At 40.4% G+C, this 19,173-nt stretch overlaps 1 long non-coding RNA gene across 1 annotated transcript in view; it reads left to right on the forward strand.

Annotated features, from left to right (window-relative positions):
- LOC131578119 (uncharacterized) overlaps nt 1-14,361 on the forward strand; it is a 42,874-nt gene extending 28,513 nt beyond the window's left edge. The window contains exon 4 of the long non-coding RNA XR_009277379.1: nt 14,226-14,361. This is a non-coding gene — a long non-coding RNA (uncharacterized LOC131578119). The remainder of the gene's footprint in view (nt 1-14,225) is intronic.
- Nucleotides 14,362-19,173: the final 4,812 nt, after the last annotated feature.

Consider the following 19,173-nt stretch of genomic DNA (forward strand, 5'->3'; position numbering starts at 1 on the left):
GTAGCAGTATTTTTAGTTTAGAGATTTGGGGGTTACATTATTATTATAATTATTATTATTATTATCATCATCATCATCATTGGAAGATGAAGACTGACAAAACCAGGAAATACAAATGTCTGTATTTGGAATATTTCTATGTTCAGGAACTCCACCATTTTTTAGGGGAAATCTGATCTGATACAATGCAAGTCTTGCATCTGCCACCTTTGGTGAAACCACATTGTCACATGGCTGTCACATGCATAGACATGTGCACACACCATCACAGTGTAATGTATATAATGCAGTCAGTGCACCCCATGAAGTTAATTCCTAGTATTTTCAGGGCCAGAACTGATCATTAATTCATATATTTATGTCTTTCTAGAAGAGAGTATGAAAAATTGAAAGTAAATGGAAAATATTGGAAGAGCAAATATACACGCTTCTAAATTTCCAATATTATTTTCTTTATTGGCATAATTTATTATCAAAAACTATTGGCTCAATCTGGTTTGAATTTCTGGGAAGTTGTCTGGCCCCTGACTGACCATTACTGGCAATCTCAAATCTGTGCACATACTGACATTCCAAGTGTGAGCACAGTTTTGCTGCAGTTCAAAACAGCTTCAAGAAACTGGGCAACCAGTCAGGGCCAAGGCAGTAGCAAATGAATGGGCATGCAGGGAGAAGGGTATGAAGGGCTGCATGTGGAAATAGTGAAGGGAGCAATAGGGAATGACACATCCCTGGTAGACAACAACACAGTGGAAAGAAACAAAGTCTAGTGTAACAAGAAGATGATTTGACCAGGTATGTACAAATGAAAAAGAAAACCAGAATATAAAATATTGAAGAGCTGAAAAAATAGAGAAATACAAATACAAGTACCAACCACAGGGATGTCCAGAGCAGACATGAGGTATTTATCACGAATGTGCTTATTGCATCAGAACAAACTGCTGCCTTTTATATGAGAGGGAGAGAGGGCTGCTCCCCTTCCCACCACAAGGTGCTTATGGAGGGATAAGACATCAGGAAATCAGCCTCTGGAAGATCTGTCTTCGAGAGTGCATGAGTTGTGACAGTTTTGACCATCTACTACAAGACTGCATGAGAGACGTGACTGCAAAACAGAGATGTGGTGGGCACTTCTCCTGGCTCAATGGGAGCAGACACCAGCTGCCATTAGCAAAACCTCACGAAAACAAGAGGAGCAATCAGTGAAGGCTGCACAGCATGTTGTGGTGCTGAAGTCTGCTGTCACAAGCTTTGGATGAGCGTATGAACTAAAGACAAATGTATGTTGACAGCAAAAACCAAAGAGAAAGAATAATGGATCTTCTTGGAGGCACAGAATCTGGGCTAAGAGCTCACTGGCGTGGCAAGCCACAAGATTAATGCTTATTTCTATTTCAGTCTAAAAGAACAGTCCAGAAAAACAGTCTCCTTGAAACAAATCCTTGAATGCTGGTCTAAGTCTGACCTGTTGAACCAGTCTGAGATTTCATGTGCACAGATCTAATTTCACACTGTCACCAAAAGGGACAGGACTGGCCCTGCTGCACATGTCCAAAGCCTCCCTTGCACTGTCACCAGCAGAAGTGGTAAACAGGGAGTGTCTCAGGCTGAACATGAGTCATTATTCTTCCTTTGGGTTGGTTTTCAGCTGGGCCTTTCCCTGGATCCTGCCTGCTAAGTGGGTGCAGAAGCATTAGCCCTAGGAATGCGAGGCTGGGAGTAAAGTCTCCTTTGGCAGCAGCACAAGCTGCAGTCTGAGTCAGCAGCAACATCCAATACTGGTGGCATCGCAGGGCAACATGAGTCCGAGGCACCTTGGGATGTGTGTGCCTGGGCTGAGCATGTGCCTGTGTATGTGTGACCATACCCACAGTGGGTCCTGTGTCACAGACATAGCAGAGCTGTCCTCACAAGCATGGAAACTGGCACACACGTGACTTTTGTCCGGACTTGGCAAACTTTCCCCATCTTGCTGCCATTAGTGCATTTTTTTCCTTTCAGTGGTCCAGCCCTGGAGACCACCCTGAGCTCTTCATGGGATATGTTTGGCAGCTACCATGTTTTGCGTGCCAGCTGGATTATATTTTATATATCAGCAGCCATGCCTGGAGCAGTGCCTGATCTTTTGGCTTCCTTTTGTGGTGATCTCTTCTTTTGTTCAATGCCTGTGTGCACTGATGTCCATCAGCCTGCCATGTGCCAGGGAAACAGCAGCATGACAGAAACGCCCCTAGTATTTTTGTTTTCCCTTTCCACATGAATTCAGGCACAAGGAGGTTCTTGAGGAGCACTTTATGAACAATTCAGCACTTGTTGGACAATGTTTTCCATGTCAAGCAGTGAGCCAGCACTGGTACAGAACCACATGTTCTCCTGAGGCCCATACGAATCTGATATGAGGTAATCCGTCATGCTCTACCCATTACTTCATCCCCTCCTGCACTTCATTCTGTGCATTGGGAACAATATGCATTCTTTCCTCCAGATATATAATTTGCTTATTTACAGTCTGGAGACACCTGAGACACCTTAACAACTAGAAAACTCATGGGGGACCACTGCCACTAAAAATGTGGGATGACAGTTTTGCAGGGAAGAGGCAGGAGCACTGCTGCACTGCTCTGTGGTCTGTTCAAAGGCACCACCGAGGCTGCAGGGAACTGAGGCAGACACATCACTGAGAAATGCATATGCCTTTGGCACATTTTACCCAAAGCAGAAAGTGTGAAACACCTTGAAGTAGGCATGAATTCTGTTTCAACTTGATTGGTGTTTTTACTGCCCATTTTGCTCAAAATGACAGCCAGGCCTAAAATATCCAAGTTAATATATCATAGCAATAGAATTTCCTGTTGTGTCATACCATGAAGGACAAATGAAAGACCTAGTCTTGCAAAAGACATTTAGTACCTTCAGAAGATTCTCAAACAACCTTCAGTGGCTATATATAAAAGGTGCACCTTGCTTTGTGGGGCTCCAAAGTCTGGGGTCTGCTCTAGTAGAAGGATGTATAATCTGGAGCAAGTTGTATTTGTTCATAGCTAGTAAACAGCAGCATTTATTGTAGGTCTTCTTCCACTGCTGTTTGCTACTCACTTCTAAATACTACTCACTTTCTCTGCCAGAATACTGCACAATTAGTACCAGCAATCACTACTAGCAATCCCAATAAGTTACATTTCTAAAACAATTTCCTGAAATAGTGGGTCACTGAAATAGAAACCCCTCCAGGGTGAGTTGCTCCAACGCACCATGGATGTGCTAGGCTGCAAGCAGAGGAAAAAAAGAAAGGCTCTATTGGAGTACAGGAATTTGTAAGGATTGTCGTGTTTCTAGTAACATGCTGCTTTTTTTTTTGTCTGCTTTTTTCAGCTGAATGTTCCCTTTGCTATCACCTTTTCCATCCTTTGGCTCCAGTTCACTGAACTAGCTGGGCATCTAACTTCATGCAGCTACTCATGTGCTTATGTGCTTTGCCCTGTTGGGACTCTGGTTGCTAGCCACCTGCTTCCAATCAGGAAGGAGGGCTTTGTATGACAGCAACCTCACCCTTGGCACTGTGGGAGGTTACCCCAAACCTTAGACCAAAGGTACCTGTTCAAGAGCACTACAATTGTTATTTTTCCTGGGAGCACATTATGCTGTCACAGCATCAGTGTTTGCCTGTATAAACTTCATTCCTGAGATGACCACTTTCTGTGCCCCTGCAGAAAGCAGACTTTAAATCAGAGGCTTCCCGTGGTCCTGCACTATTACCACTCTGCAGCAACAGCTCTGAAAGCAGTAGTCTTAAGGTTGAACCCTCTAAGGCACTCAAAGCAAGGGGTAGGAAGAGTCTTTTGCTAGCACAGTAGTTTTTCTCTAGCTGTGCGTGCAGCTGCACTGCGTTAGCCTGAAGGTACTTTGCTGCTTATGTGCCTGCTAGCTTGTACCTCATTCAGCTGACTACAGTTTGAGTGAATTGGGTCTGGCAGAGCACAAGCCTTGTTTCCCACTGCAAGCCTCTTTAAGAAAGATTCTCCTGGGAATGCAGATTCCTGGAGGGAGTGGAAGAAAAGCTGCAGAGCTGGGCACAGAGCCACTTTTGCAGGGAGAAACTACTGTCATAGTGCCATCTGCCCTGTAAAAGTTTTTGGCAGTGTAAATATACATACCACGTCTTCAACATGTAGCACACCCCATAGAAAGAAAGTTAACATCCCTTGCTAAATCATACCCCTTTTCCCTTGGATTTCACTCTACTTGCTTAATATTACAATTAATTAACAATTAATATTATATTGTCTGGCTGACTTTACCCCCTATCACTGTTGACAGAATCAAGTTAGGGGGCTAACTGGAATGCCTGTTTAATGCTTTGTTCATGATTGTGCAATGAGGATGGAAAAGCTGTAATGACTGTTCCATGATGCAGGGCCTATAAATAGAATGCATGGAAAAGAGTGCTCTCTAATGCATTATGTTCTAATCAATAACAACAAGCTGACTCCAATTATATTTTATTGTCTCTGAGAAAAGTATTTACATGGCATAACAGCTGTGAGTCACAGCAGTGGTTTAGTTAGGAGTCAGATTCACTTAGAAATATTTGAGGCTGATGGCCATTGTTTTCTGCACTCAGGCACTGCACAATTGACTGCTCTTGCTGCAGTTAATATTTAATCCCTTCAATGAACTTCCACTACTTACCTGTAGGTGCTGTTCACAAAAGTACTCTCTAAGATTATAGGAACAAAAAGGTACATATCCTAGCTGGATGAGAACCCCAACAAACTTATAAGAGCCTTCATTATAAGATCCTTCAAGTTAATGAGAAAGAGAATAAAAATAAAAGTGAAAAAAGAAAGATGATAGGTGAAAGTGACTCGTCCAAAGTTGCACAGCAAATGAATGGCAGGGAAGGGAGAACAACCTAAACTCCCTAAGCACTGCATTGTTAGGTCTGGCTGTAGACTTCAGGTTCCATTTTTTGTTTTCTCCATGGTCTGAGCTGTTTTGCATTATTTTGTGGCTGTGGAAGACTAGCATAAAGGTACATAAAGGAGTACTAGAGATACACAGGTCTTGTGGGTCACATAGCAATTAACCAGCAATTCAGTCATGTGGCAGAGATCTCATGTCCATATGATCTTCAGGAAAACCTTCACAAATCAATCAGCAGACTTCAGATACTCAGAACATGAAGAAATAAAATTCAAATACTGTGAACTTAATGAGAAATGGACCAGGGAGAAGCACATATTTTCAACCTTCAGCTATTTTTTCTCCTCAAAAATGACAAACACTGAGAAAAGATGTTTTATACCTTTTTCTAACAGAAAACATAAGTAATGCATAAAAAAAACCCAAAAAACCTTCAATTATATACTGCATTATGCATTATGGTAAGTACAATACAAATTACTACAATTTGATACATCTATTTTTCAAGTGGAATTTATATCCCTGGTTTCTCCAGACCACTTAATGCTTTCTGACAGCCAGTCAGGATGACTTGAAAGGTGGAAAGCCAGGGGGCAGAACACCTTTGGTGTTCCAGGAGAGCATTCACTTCTATCTGGAGGTTGTCTACAGCAATTAATAGCATGAAGTTCCTTTTGTCTCATAAAAGACAAAATTTTAAGAACATTTGCTTGTGCTTTTTTTTGCTTTTATTTTAACGGACAGAGACACATGACATGAGATAGTCTGAGATTCAGTTAGAATAATAGGTAGCAGTCAAGACCGAAATATAAGGTGGTCCCAGAGATAAACCAGTCATTTATCTCTTAGGCACAGTTATCCTTTGGTGAGAGGAAACACACTGCTCTCAGTGAGTTACAGATGTCAGAAGCCAGGACCTGGAAATACCCATTAATACACTACTGTCAGGCTGGATCCCAAAATAGTTTTGCCTTTGAGAAAGGTGAGGTTGGCTTGCTCTTTTCTGTGCCTCTTTGCTGTTCAGATTTTGGACTCTTACAGTGTCCTCAGAAGTTGCTAATGTCTGGAGCCTGATTTCCAGAGAAACTCTGCATTATAGGGATGTACATTTTGCCAGAAGTTGTGTGTCTTTCCTTTTTGTATTGCTCAAGTAGCCCAAGCAAGCACCAGGTACCAAGTTATGTTTGTCCTGGGATTGTCCAGTGGTTATTCTGACACAAAATGTGAATTTACATTATCAGATTACTGCTTGTCCAATGGTTTGGGACATTTTACCTAGCATCAGGTGTACTTGACTCTCATGGTCAGTTGGTCACATCCTTCTCTTCCATTTCTGACAAAGCTATCTGGTTTCACAGGCTGAACTGAAGCCCATAGAGACAGAATGACCACTGCTGTGCAGATAGCATCACCAGGGTAAATCTGTAAACATGCAATGTTAGGAGGTGGTCAGACCTGATATTTCCAATACCATTCCATAGTTAGTACCTCTGCCATGATCTAGGCATGCAGAAATGAGTCATTGCTGACCTTGAACTTGGTATGCCTATGAGCTCACAGGAAAGAAGATTTATCTCACTTTGCAGTAAAAGTTTCTTAATATTTGCAGAGTCACATGAAATGCAATGTGTAGGCTGCCTCTTGGTGTGATAAATTGCACTGGAGCATTTGAAGATTTGGTAGTTACACTTGTTTTGATTATAATAATTCCATGCACACAAATTATGATCACTGTGTTTGTTTGTGTCTGACACAATGCAGTCCAAATCTCCCCTGAGACCTCCAAAAAATACTCAACTACATTTGTGCTTCTTATATTAAAATGCATGTCTCTTAGTATTTTGATGTTTTTAAACAATTACCCAGCAAATTGTTACACTCCTACTTTATTTCATTTACCCTATTTGACAGGGCATCTTTTTTGGAACCCTACCTTGGCAGAATGCAAAATTCACTCCAGTAATCTAAGACAACCGTTCACTTCCTGAAACAAATGTATCAACTTAAACACTTCTCAAATCCAGCAATCAGGAGCACTAAACATCTCTATAAACAATAAAGATCGAAACAATAGGATTCTGTGTATTGCATTTGCATTCTTTAATTATCATCTTCTTTAAAGGGAGAGAAGGTCATATTTTACTAAACAAGATAGCTGGCAACCTTAATGAAGCTGTATCACACTAACTTCCTAATGGTTTGAAGACTGCTCCTGAGCAGATGTGCAAGTCCAGCCAGTGAACTTCTTATGACCATTTTACATATATGTTTCAAGAGCAGCTTTCAGCTATTTTTTCCTGATGTTGTTGTGCTCTTTGTTTGACCCTAAGGAACTGCTAGTATTTCCACTAGTCATTGGCAAAGCTCCCACGGACTTCAATGCGGGTTAAATTTGTCTGCAGAAAGAGACATGTCATTTAGTCTGCGGTTTGGTCTCACGTTAACATGTGCTGCCCACTGCAATGCAAAACAAAATAACAAGTTTCTAAAAGGAAAGTTTATTCTTTTGCATGTGTGTTTTCTAACCACATAAGTAACAAATAAACATGGTAATTTCACTGCCTGCAAGTGAATGTCTGGAGCTTGTTGAAAATGATATTTCAGAGGAACCACGTGAACCTGCAGGGCTTACTGAGACCCAGGTGCTAATTCCATGACTAAGCTGTGTTGCAGTGACTCAAAGACAACTGCAAAGTGACATTCAGTGGTTTACCATCTCTCGGGTCAGCAAGTTCCCCAGTTCCCTTTTGTTGTGTGGATGTGCCCCAGGGCATCTGTAATCCATGTTAGAAATTAACTTGGTGTTAGCATAGAGTACCACTAAAAAACCCTCTGCCCAGTCTGAAGCAGTGATGAAAAGAGCTAATTTACGTCAGAATACAAAAAGAAGGTGATGGAGAACAGCATGAAACATGCTCTGTGCCATTTCACAATTCAGGGAAAGTTTCTCATGCAAAACGTATTTTTAATCCAATTTTGAGAGAACAGAATGGTATTAGAGACAAGTCCAAAGTACAGCTAGAGGCAAAGCAAAATTGCCGTTAAGGGATGCTTGAAAAGTTTGGGATATAAAATGTTTGGGAATAAAAAAAGAATAAAATTCTTTTTTGAATAAAAAGAAACAAGACTAAAAGCATATAAAATGATGCAGACAGAAGTTAATCAGGAAGACAATGAAGGCAGCTTCTTGAAAATAAGTTTTTAACCTGCTTTCTTTTCCCAAATGAAAGAAAAGCAGGTTAAAAAAATATGTATTTTCACCATATGCACAGCTAACCAATTTTTCCATTAAAGCAGACTCCCCTTAATGCAGAAAGGCATGTTAAGTGTATTTACAGCTTAAAGAAGTGTCCAGAGTTGCAACAGGACAAGTACGCAGGGCTCAAATCCCAGTCTTGGGAATGCAGCTATAATGGGGAATGTGAGATGTGTAGGTTCAATTTCCTTCTCTACCATATAATCTCTGTTTGGCCAGGGAGAGATGAAAGACAATAGCTGGGCAGATGCTAAAACTTGGTTTTGAGACCAGAATCCCACACAAATTCTCTGAAATTACATAGTTCAATGCCTTTAAAACATTGGTCTCTCTGTGCCTCTGCGAAGTGGGAACAATGTCACTGCGCCTCAAACAAAACATATGAAAGAGACACATCAGTGTGCACAGATGCATACTTCTGTGACTGGGAATCAGAGAAACATTATCTCCAGAATGAATTAACTCATATTCCTACTTCTAGGGGTTATTGTTGTCATTTGGTTGTGTTGTTTTGTTTTGTTTTTTTCCTCTCCCTCCCACTAAGTACATGAAGCTGCTGACTGCTGCCAAGGTCTAACTGGGCTTGTACTGCAGCTGCAGCCCTACTCCTGGAGGAATTTAGTCAGATGCCAGAGTGTCAGGAGGGCAGAAGCAGTGCTTGATTACTCTTGCCTGCAGCTTAGCATTCTTCTCTTCAGCCTCTATTCTTTAAACTTCAGTTATTGAACCCATTCTTTTTCTCCAGTATGGGCCTTCACTGACAAAGCATTAGATGTGGCAAAATCAGGATGGCAAAAGTGACCTCAGAGTGAATCTAGGAATGAACTATTGTCAACAACGTGTCATTCTTTTACCTCCATATACTGCTACAGTGCTGAAACTACAAATCCCACTGTGCAATAGCACAGTTTTATCAAAATGGAATATTGGTTGCCTAGCAATTAAAAATATTGGCAACAAAATATCTACGCTTATGGTGATAGAAGCAAACATTGTCTGATTTGGTATTGCTGCCCACTCTAAACTGTGTTTGATATAACCAGTACAGCAAAATTCAGAAGTCAGGAGGTTTAGAGCACAAAAAGTTGACCAGATTCACAGCAGAGGAGACACAAAAGGGATGCAGCACTTTTTGACTGTATCCTGCAGCACATATATATAAATCACACAGAAAATATCAGAAGATGCAGTTTGGCATTATGTCTGACCATGCTCGAATAATCAGGTCAGTCTTATTTGTTACTGTTCCAATCTCTCCCAAATACTAGCTTCCTTGTTTTATTGTGATTCACGCAGGCCCCACAGCCATCTGTGATTTGGCAGCTTCTACTGAGTCAGAAAATGTCAGCAGGAAAGGGGAGGGGTGATTAAAGAGTAGAGACAGAAACTTTTCCAGCCCTCTGCTTGCCTGCCTTTCTCTGTGTGAGCTCTGCTGGCAACACCTACAATTCCTTTCTTTCTTTAGAACATCTGATTGTGCTAACAGGGGCTGCCCAGCACTTGATTAAAGATGTGTTCTTAACCAAGCACAGTGCAATTAAATGTGAGAGTCGTATGGATCCAAGACCTTAATCAGTGGCAGGAGAATAAAGTATTGCAGATTTGGAACCTGATGCATGGAATCTGTTAAATCATGCTGACAGTCACAGACCAGTCCAGCTTGGAATCCAATATGCTTTATACGGCAAATTTGGCAACATTTTAATAACTATCCACTAGCTTGATAATAATGACACTATCACGTGCACTTCTCATGACAGTGCAAGTGTATGCAGTTTTCATGCACTGCCACAGCTGACCTTTGGGACACTCTCCTTTTTCACAGAACTAGGACTAGCACTCAGGATGTTTTGCCAAAGTGTAATTGGGTGATACTTGTTAATCAAAGAAAAGAATTCTCTTTTCATATGTTCAGGTCCTTCTTTCATGGCTCATCTCTCAAAAATTTAGATAGGAAATGCCAGCTAAAAGATTGATCTTAAACACACAGGGCATGATCCAAGATAGAAAGGACTCCTAATGATCTCAATGGATTTTGGATTTGTTACTTTTCCTTCTGGGCTGAAAAGAAGTTCCTGTTGTCTCTCTGCTATGTCTGCAGAGTGACTAACATAACCTAAAAAGAACAGTCAGCCAAAGAAAGCATTACTATAACCATTGTTTTGCACAAGAGGAACACAAGCTGAGGTCCACAGAGCCTCACTCACTCCAGCAGAAATAAGTAAGCCCTAGGTCCCTATTTGAGAATCTCACCCAGTGGTTTGAGCAAGATCAGCTAAGGCAGGTCCTGGTAGATCCAAAAAATGACAAGTCCCCAGAGTCACAGTCCCATAATCCATCTTGATACTGTTTCTGTGTTCTGCATTAGGCCAGAAAACTTACTGTAACGTGCTGTCATTAGACTAGACATAAACAGACAGAGAGGTGCCTCAGGAGAGCATACACCCATTTTGAAAAAAGACTCTTAAGATTGTAAATAAAGATTTATAAAACTATGAGAAGAGAGAGAGGCCTGAGTGTCTGAGGTCCCACGTGGAGAAGCAGGATGCAAAGCTCAGGCAAGTCTCATCTTCTCAGCCCCTGAGGCAAAGACCTGCCACTGGCCCTTGGGTAGCCTGGTACAGCTCACTGGGGACTGGATTCTGATCTCACATGGCTGTTCTGCCTTTGACTGTAACAAAACAACTTGTTGCAGTGAGCACCCAGAACACCTTATATGCTGTTTCAGGCCAGGCTGGTGCATTTTCAGATTTGACTAATATTGCTAGGCAGTGGTGACAGAAAGTTTTCTGCACCATAACAAAGGCAAGTTAATGGCAAAGTACTATCTTTGGACTGGAGCAATGTTGTGAGCTCCAGTGAGCCATCACAACAAGCACAATTGTTCTGCCTCAGTAACAGAGGTCACCTTTCACTAATTGCTTCCTCTGCCACTGGAAAGGCTTCCCCCTTCCCAGGATGAGCTTTTGGAATGAGCCACACAAGTTCCTCACCCAATTCAATGCAAAATCAGCTGGGCTTTCCCTTCCTTGGCATTAGGTGGGTTGTCATCTGTCAGAATGTTTGGCCTGTAAGGTGGAAAAAGGTTTCACCCTTTCCCTCTCCCAAGGGCAGCAGAAAAGAGCACAGCACATCTTACATTGCTATAGCTGTGTCTGCTCCAATCTTCTGCTTCAATTCCTTCCTCCCACTTACCCCCAGAAAGTCAAGAGTTCCCTGCTATTACTTTTTCTGCTTCATTTCCCTGTACTTCAAAACTGGGATTGTTAATGTGTGCTCCACAGGACTGCAGAAAACACTAAAACAGCAAAATGCTCTAACATCTCTTATCTAGTATGCTCTCACACTGTAAGCTGCTTGCGCAGAGTGGTCTTCCCAACCTCCAAATTTATTACTTAACTGGATCACAATCTTTTATTCTACTTCCAAACAAAGAGTAGTGATCAGAAGTACTTCTTTTATGACAGCATTAAAGAATTTTGCAGATCAAAGCCTGTCTGAAGTGATGGAAATGGTGAATATCCCCTTCTCTAGATCCAACTTAAAAATAAAAGCTGTGTGTAATGAAAACCAAATTGTCTGTGTCTCTGCCAAAGAAATAAGAAAACCAAGAGTGGCATTTCCTTACTCCGGACCTGCGGCAGCTGGCCTCTCTTGTAATATGGAAAGTCAGTGGTGGGTAATACCACTGTCATGAAAAACAGGGGTTTTTTTGGGTTTTTTTTTAGCAGTGAGTGGGTGTGTACACAGTTTCAGGAAGAGAAGTTATCTGTTGGGCTTTTTACGGTGTTTAGGATTGTGAGTTTCAATCTCAAACAACCCTAAACTTGCTGTGGGTGTCAAGAAGACCCTTCTTCCTCCTGCCTTTCTTGGTTAGTAGTGGCAGCAAGCAGTCCTGAAGCAAAGATGACAACTAATGACATCAGTACTCACTTATGGCACAAGAGCTGATTTCTACTCAGCTCTGACACTTGTTGCTCATTTAGGGAAGTCGGTGCAAACCTGGGAATTCAGCTGTGAACACAGAGAACTGCCTCTAATACTCTTCTGCACAGGAGGAAGAGACAAATCCTTTTTTATATCCATCTATTGCACTAAGTCATCAGAGTTGAAACCTGTGCAGCAAAGCTGGTGGTATCTGCTTCCTTGCTTTAGTAGAGATGTCTCACATGGGGCTTTTTTTCTGCAAGGTGTTTTGTTATTTTTTTTGTTCATTTGTTTGTTTTGGGGGCTTTTTTTGTGTGTATTTTTTTGTTTTAGTTTTGGGATTTTTTGAGCTTTTTGTGTGTGTGTGTTTTTGTTGTAGTTTCCCTGGTGGATTCATGCCTTTTACACAGTTGGTATTACAGTCCAGTGATCACTGATGTGAAATATTTACAGGAAATATTGAGCCTGCATGAAGTTCCATGAGATTCATTACACTGCTAATACTTATACATGCATGTAAAATTTGACGTTCTTCTCTTCAGTCATTTCAATGTCAAACTCTGTGGGAGGCATCAGGACTGGAAGATTAATCTGTGATTTGGCTTTGGATTTAGGGAGGTTCAAGTAGTAATTAAACTAAACTAAAAGTCTAAATTTGAAGACTCCATTCCTCTCTGATTTCGATACATTCCTGTCAGACATGGTTTATATTTGACCCTTGTGTGCCAAGTGAATGAACTGAATACAATCTTCCTCAACTGGGGAGATCTTCACTATTAATCAAAGTCCTTTTGATGCCTTGAGAGGCTACCTAGCACAGAGGCTGGACAGAGTTAAAGGAATAAAGTAGATATTTATTAAAAAGGCCTTTAAAGGACACACCTTCAGCAGTGTAAGAGCCTGGCCAGGGCTACACGCAAGATGGACCCAAGATGGTCACAAGATGGATGACAGGTCACAAGTTTTCACACTTTTGTAAGTTTTGGTCCATTTACACATTGGGGTTAATTGTTCAATTACAGCTTCAGGTTATGAAGTCCCATCTTCCCAGATTGCTCTCTTCACTTTGCTGCTGTTTATGCTTTTTGGGCCTGAAGCTGCAATGGTGTCCTTGGTTCTTGGACTGAAAAAGGATTGTGTTTTCTACCTACACTGTGAAGAGAACTTGATAACACTCTGTATGAAGTTCAGAGTTATATACTAATGCAGTAGAGAATCTGGAAAATATGACAGCTAAAGCTTAAGGCACCACTTTATCTACAGCCTGTCTTTCTTCAAATCACAGGACAATGTATGTAGGGGAAAATATATATATATATTCACACTGATCCTGTAAAGACAGATGCAAGCCTATAATGTTTGAATGAAATATCATGAGAAAGAGACAAAAAAGGAAAGCAGGCACTTGAAATTAGTGAGCTTTGATTTTCTCAAATGTTTCTCAAATGATGACAGAAGTGATGGTTCCAGCATTACATGACCTTGGTTATCCCAGTCATATCTAAATGTATACAACCTATGAGACAGCAGCCTAGGCCGAAATATATGCAGGCTGGCACTAAATGGCATTCTAGGAAAAACAGAATATCTAACACATAACTCATAGGAGGATTTGCAAGCAGCATAATGCTACTTAAATCACGAGACCACCATTATGTTCATTTCTGAATGTTGTAAGTTACTTTCATCATCCACTTTCCACTCTCTACAGGAGAAAGAAGTTGGAGCCAAGCTTAAAGAGACAGTTCACTTCTAAAAACCTTGGTGGGCTGACTGCAGATCACTTTGGCAACAGATTTTTAAATCGTTTTAAATTTGTCTTGGCCCTTTGTACATCTAGTTCAGCTTTTGGCCAACCTCCAGTAGTAAATGAGGAATTCTTCTCTTTCTGTCCCAACTGCTGTGAAATTTTGCTGTAAAATGAATTAAAATTGCAGAAATCCATCCAAAAGGTGGTTGAAAGGAATACAGACTCCTGCACAGAAAAGGAAAAAAGATTTTCCACACTACAAGAGAAAAAAAAAGACCCATGAAACTATTCAGCTCCAAACTAGCTTATGCAGTGCCTGTTGCAGAAAGATAACAAAAGTCATCTTCCTCTGTTTTCTCTCATCAGGTCTGTAGAAACATCACGTGTTTTGCAGATCTGCAGAGTTGTGGAAGAGAAGCTAGAAAGTGAAAAGAAGCCTCTATAGAGCTGTTTTCACCAGGTCTGTTTCTCATCTTAGGTGGTTGAATGGTCTCCTTCTGATGGAAGGAGAGGGAAGAAAGGAAGAAGTAAAACTACAGAGAGGAAAAATGGAAGAACTTTGCATGGAAAAATACTGTTAATTTTAAACTGTAAAAGTCTCATCCATGTACAGGGAGAAGAACATCCAGTACAGCCATTTTCCAGGGCCTAAGCTTGACAATTTTTCTTATTATCTCTATTTTCACTTCCTTTCTTCTTTTCTCCCGCAGTACAAGAGGCAAAATCATGATCAGAGATGTAAGGTAGGCTTACAATATTTTGAAGGAGAAGATGACATGCATAACCACATTTCTTTCATTAAAAGATTTGATTGCATTTACTTACACAAAACTGGGCTTTCAGAAACTGCTGGATGCCATTAATTCACATGCTATTTTTATGTAAAGATTTCAGTACAATTCTTCGGGAGAAGTCTGCATACAATTTTAGACATCATTTTTCTGTATGTGCTATGTGTTTGACCGTGGTGCTCATATACACAGCAAATAAGTGTTGTACAGCTAAGAACAGCTGCACTGGGCACTCTGGGACTTCCTGGAAGAAAAGTTCCTAAGATGTGTGTCCATGTGCATGTGTGTGTGTGAGTGTACACAAAGATATAAGAGTGTATGAGACAGTTTGTGAACTGGCTTGTTCAACTTACATCTCACCATCTTACCGCCTTTGGTAGACAGCTGCTTCTCTGAGTAGATATTTTGGCTTCAGAAAAACTCCTACTATGGAGACTTCTTACCAGCAACAGCATGGGTAGGTCAAGTGTCTTCAGCTGAATTTGGAAAAAAAAAAATAATTCCCAAACTCCCAAAACAATCAGAATACCTTCGTGGAAATTAGAAAGATCCTGCAAAGAAACAAGCATGCCATATGTACACACATATCTGGCTGTGGTGTTCTTCCAACATCTTAAGCAGCTGTACATCACATATGGCACCAGAACAGCTGACCTGCTGCAGATATCTCGTGATACAGAAGTAAAATTCAATATGATTTTCTGTGTCACCATGCCAGTTAGCAGTGTCATGTTTTCAGAGTTCACATATGAGTGCAATTTTCTTTAATGACAGTCTTTTCCTACTGTGAATATGATTTAGAAATTCTTCTAGCTGCAGTAAACTTAAATTTAGGGAAATTTGACGGGCACTGGCAAAAGCCTATGCAGGCACATCTTCCCCAGGCAGTGGCCTCCCTCCATGTGGAGGGGGAATCAAAATCAGGGTCCTTGGCATTACAATCCCTGTGACACATTAGCAGGTTAGTAGAGGTCCATGCATCCACTGAGATCTAATATTAAAGAACCTCTGGCTTTTAATGTGTTGACTGGTCACGGGATTTAACCCACCCGTTAATATCAGCCAGCATAGCTTCCTTGCTTGTATTACATACCTTAGACATACCTGTGCAGGGCCTGCTCTCCTCCCACTGTTCTTTTTGGAATTGCATCTACTCCGTAGTAAAGGGAAAAATTATCTCATGTGATAGACCAGTATATTTTGGGCTCACAAATTAGATAATCTGATTTCAAAATATAACATGTATGGACTCCCCTACAGTGTTATTTTTCAGTGAATCTTGGCCATACACACACACACAAACATGTACCACTAGGCGGAAACAAATTCCAGACCCTTTAACAGAAACATTGCTGACAGCAGCTACTAGAGAAAAGGCATTAACAACACATTCACTTTGATCACATTGATGGTTCAATCTCTCTTGTCTCATGGAAATTCTGGTACAATTCTTTTTAGAGCAACACAGTTAGCAAGGCACCCTTAGGTATGAGCTGCCATAGCCACACAGCAACTGGATCAACCAGACACAACAGAAACACCTCTCTACTGATACAAGAACTTTGCCAACAGAAGAGGTCCGAGGGAGAGGGGTAGAACTGAAGTGCAAAAGCAGATGAATTGTCATTTCAAATAGCAAAAGCACAGGTTTTATATAAGGTATGCCACTAACAGTGGATGAAGAAAGTGCATTTTCAGTACTGCAAAACAATAGATGAAGATCTAATATACTTGTGAATGGCACTAGTAATATCAGCACATTTTAAAACAACCTGTCCAAAAAATATTTTGGCTGAAGTACAGATAGAAAGTCCTGTGGTATGGCATATACATACAGACCAACAGTGATAAACCACATAAAGGGACACACACTGCAAATCAAAGAGGGGTAGGAAAGCCAGAGGCAAGAAAGGGCTTTGATTTAGTGCATTTAGAGCACCTCCCAGTTTAAAGAGCACGTACACAACTAAAGATACCATTACAGATGAGAATACCATTACTGAGAATATCAGCAGTATAATGGCTAAAGCTGTGTATTACAGATCTCAAAGCTAAAGAAATTCTTTGCACAGCAGCACTATGAGAATTGTGTAAGTTCTCGGGCCTGCATTCCAGACTGCTGTAGATCTTTGCTAAAATGCTGTTGAGGACATTTGAATACAAAATCCCTATTTAAAACACCAATTTTTAAAATAGACAGCTGGAGAAATAAATTGGTGTTCTGAATGCTCTTGAAAATTCTATTACACAGATTGTCAATACTTTCCTATATGTAACAGCCAACTCCTTTACAGTCTGTGTAACAGTGAAGGACAATCGTGTTGTTGCTAGAAAACAAAGTTTGTTCCTTCAGCAACATTTTACAGATATGTAAGTCTGTCACTCTCATGTTAAAAACAAAACACTTAATGGAAGAGTACTCTTAAGTTTGAGGAATGATACACAGAGGTTTTGCAGGGAATTTTTTTCTTCTACTCCTTCTGCCTCCAGCAGAGGGTCTGAGTCAGGCCAATTTTCTAGCCTCCAGGCAGCCCACTCTGTTACATATGCAAGTGAGATCTAAATGATTCTTCTCTGTATGCTTCTACCTTGCCACACTCCTCCATAAAAGGGTCTGGTAAGATTATGGCTCCATGTCCCAGCACGAGGGAGAATGACACTTTCTGTCAACTAAGTACCAGACATCTGATTCCTAGTGACGTCCCCATTTCAGTGGGCAGCTGACTCTGTGCCTCCAGGGAATTACTAAGACCCATAAAAATGCAATAGAGACTAATTCAGAGTGCAAGAACATATATCTGCATTAAAATTTCAGACAGGGTATGGAGGAGTAAAATTATTAAAACCTATTTTAGAAACAAGCTTACAAAACTCACCGCTTCCATAGGCGACACTAGGATTAACAGGAAGGTCAAGTTATGCTTAGATCATTTGTGTTTCTTGCACAAGCATGTGTATATGTATAGATTTCCTTGTCAGAAACAACACAGGGGAACTTGAAAGCCCAATGGAGCTTTTCCCCCTACAGCGAATAAGTGAATAAATCCTTTACTGTGGTTCAATAACCAGCTATGGGAACTAGAAAAATCTCCACAGTCCAATGGCCCTGTTACAAGTGCAGTTGAAAAGAATATTTTAACAGTGACACTGGCAATTTTCTAAAGTTAGGCTTTCCAACTAGCCATCTGCAGACCAAAATCACCAGTCTTGATACTTTTAGGCATCAGAACCAATGTCTAAAATTAGACAGACACAGAAAATCTTGACAAAATGGACCCATCCTTGACCTATTAGTTTATTTCAAAAACCTTCTGTTCATTTAACTTACATACATCAGGGAATGTTGTTGATATTAGATCCTTTCTCTGTGATTCAACAATGTGGTCTTTGTCAAAGGCAACCAAAGAAACTGAAGGGAACTAAAGAAACAACTTCACTGACTAATCAAGGGAAATGCTTTTGTAGTTACATACTTCAAACAAAAGTGCATCACAATTTTTCAGGAAAAAACTGCTTAACTTCACCACAAAGGTAATTTAAAGAAGTGTTTTTGCAGTCAACAGTGACTGAAACTAAGAACCACATTTTTTTACAATTCTCTCATATTACCCTTTCCTCAGCATTAGGCATTCAAAGCTGGTTAGGTACTTAGGCATTTAAAAGGTCAGTTTGCAACGTATTTTGGTTTGCTAATTTCCATAGTTAGAATATTAAACCATGTTCCAAATTTACCACGAATCATGTCTAATTTTTCTAGTTCTGAGGAAGCTAATGGAGTGCAATCTCTAAATCAGGGCAAACAATAAAGTTTACAGAATTCTTGATTTTTTTACTTGAGCACACAGATTTTTGTCTCTATCCAAATTGTATGAATTTTTTCAAGATTTTCTGTCCTTGCATATTTTCCAGCAATAACTTTGCAATAATGTCTCAGTAAGTTTTGATAAATTGTTGATTTGCTTGAAGTCTTCATGGGATTTGTGGGATAGACCTAGAAAGTAGCAGAAGTCTAGACAGAGCAATTATTCTGAGTGTATTTTTTGCCATGGCATGATAAATTGGGATTTATGGTTCTAATGCCTGCGCACTTCAATATTGGCAAGCCTGAACTGTTACCAATACTACCATACAGGCTATTGCTCAGAACACATGGCCTCCTGTTTTCTCTTTCTTCAAAATCAAAGTTGTGCAGAGGAAAGAAGAATAAGGTCCTTAAAGGAAGGAAAAAGGTGTGAATTCTCAACATGACTGGAGTAGAACAACAGATCACTACCAAATTAAGCACATTAAATTTTCCCTATATTGCCACACATACAATTCACTAGGACAAAAGCCTATACTCTCTCTGAAATCCTTTTTACATTCACATAAGAAGATGTGCACATTAATGGATCCTGGGATGATTTTTGAAATTCCTTTGAAGACACTATGTTTCTCCAGAAGACGAAGAAAAGTTGCCAGACAAGATCAGGCTGATGTTGAAGAAGTGCCTCTTCACTCCTTTTGACCTAGACATGCTGTTT

The sequence above is a fragment of the Poecile atricapillus genome, chromosome 3 (genome assembly GCF_030490865.1).
Source record: "Poecile atricapillus isolate bPoeAtr1 chromosome 3, bPoeAtr1.hap1, whole genome shotgun sequence".
Classification (NCBI taxonomy): domain Eukaryota; kingdom Metazoa; phylum Chordata; class Aves; order Passeriformes; family Paridae; genus Poecile; species Poecile atricapillus.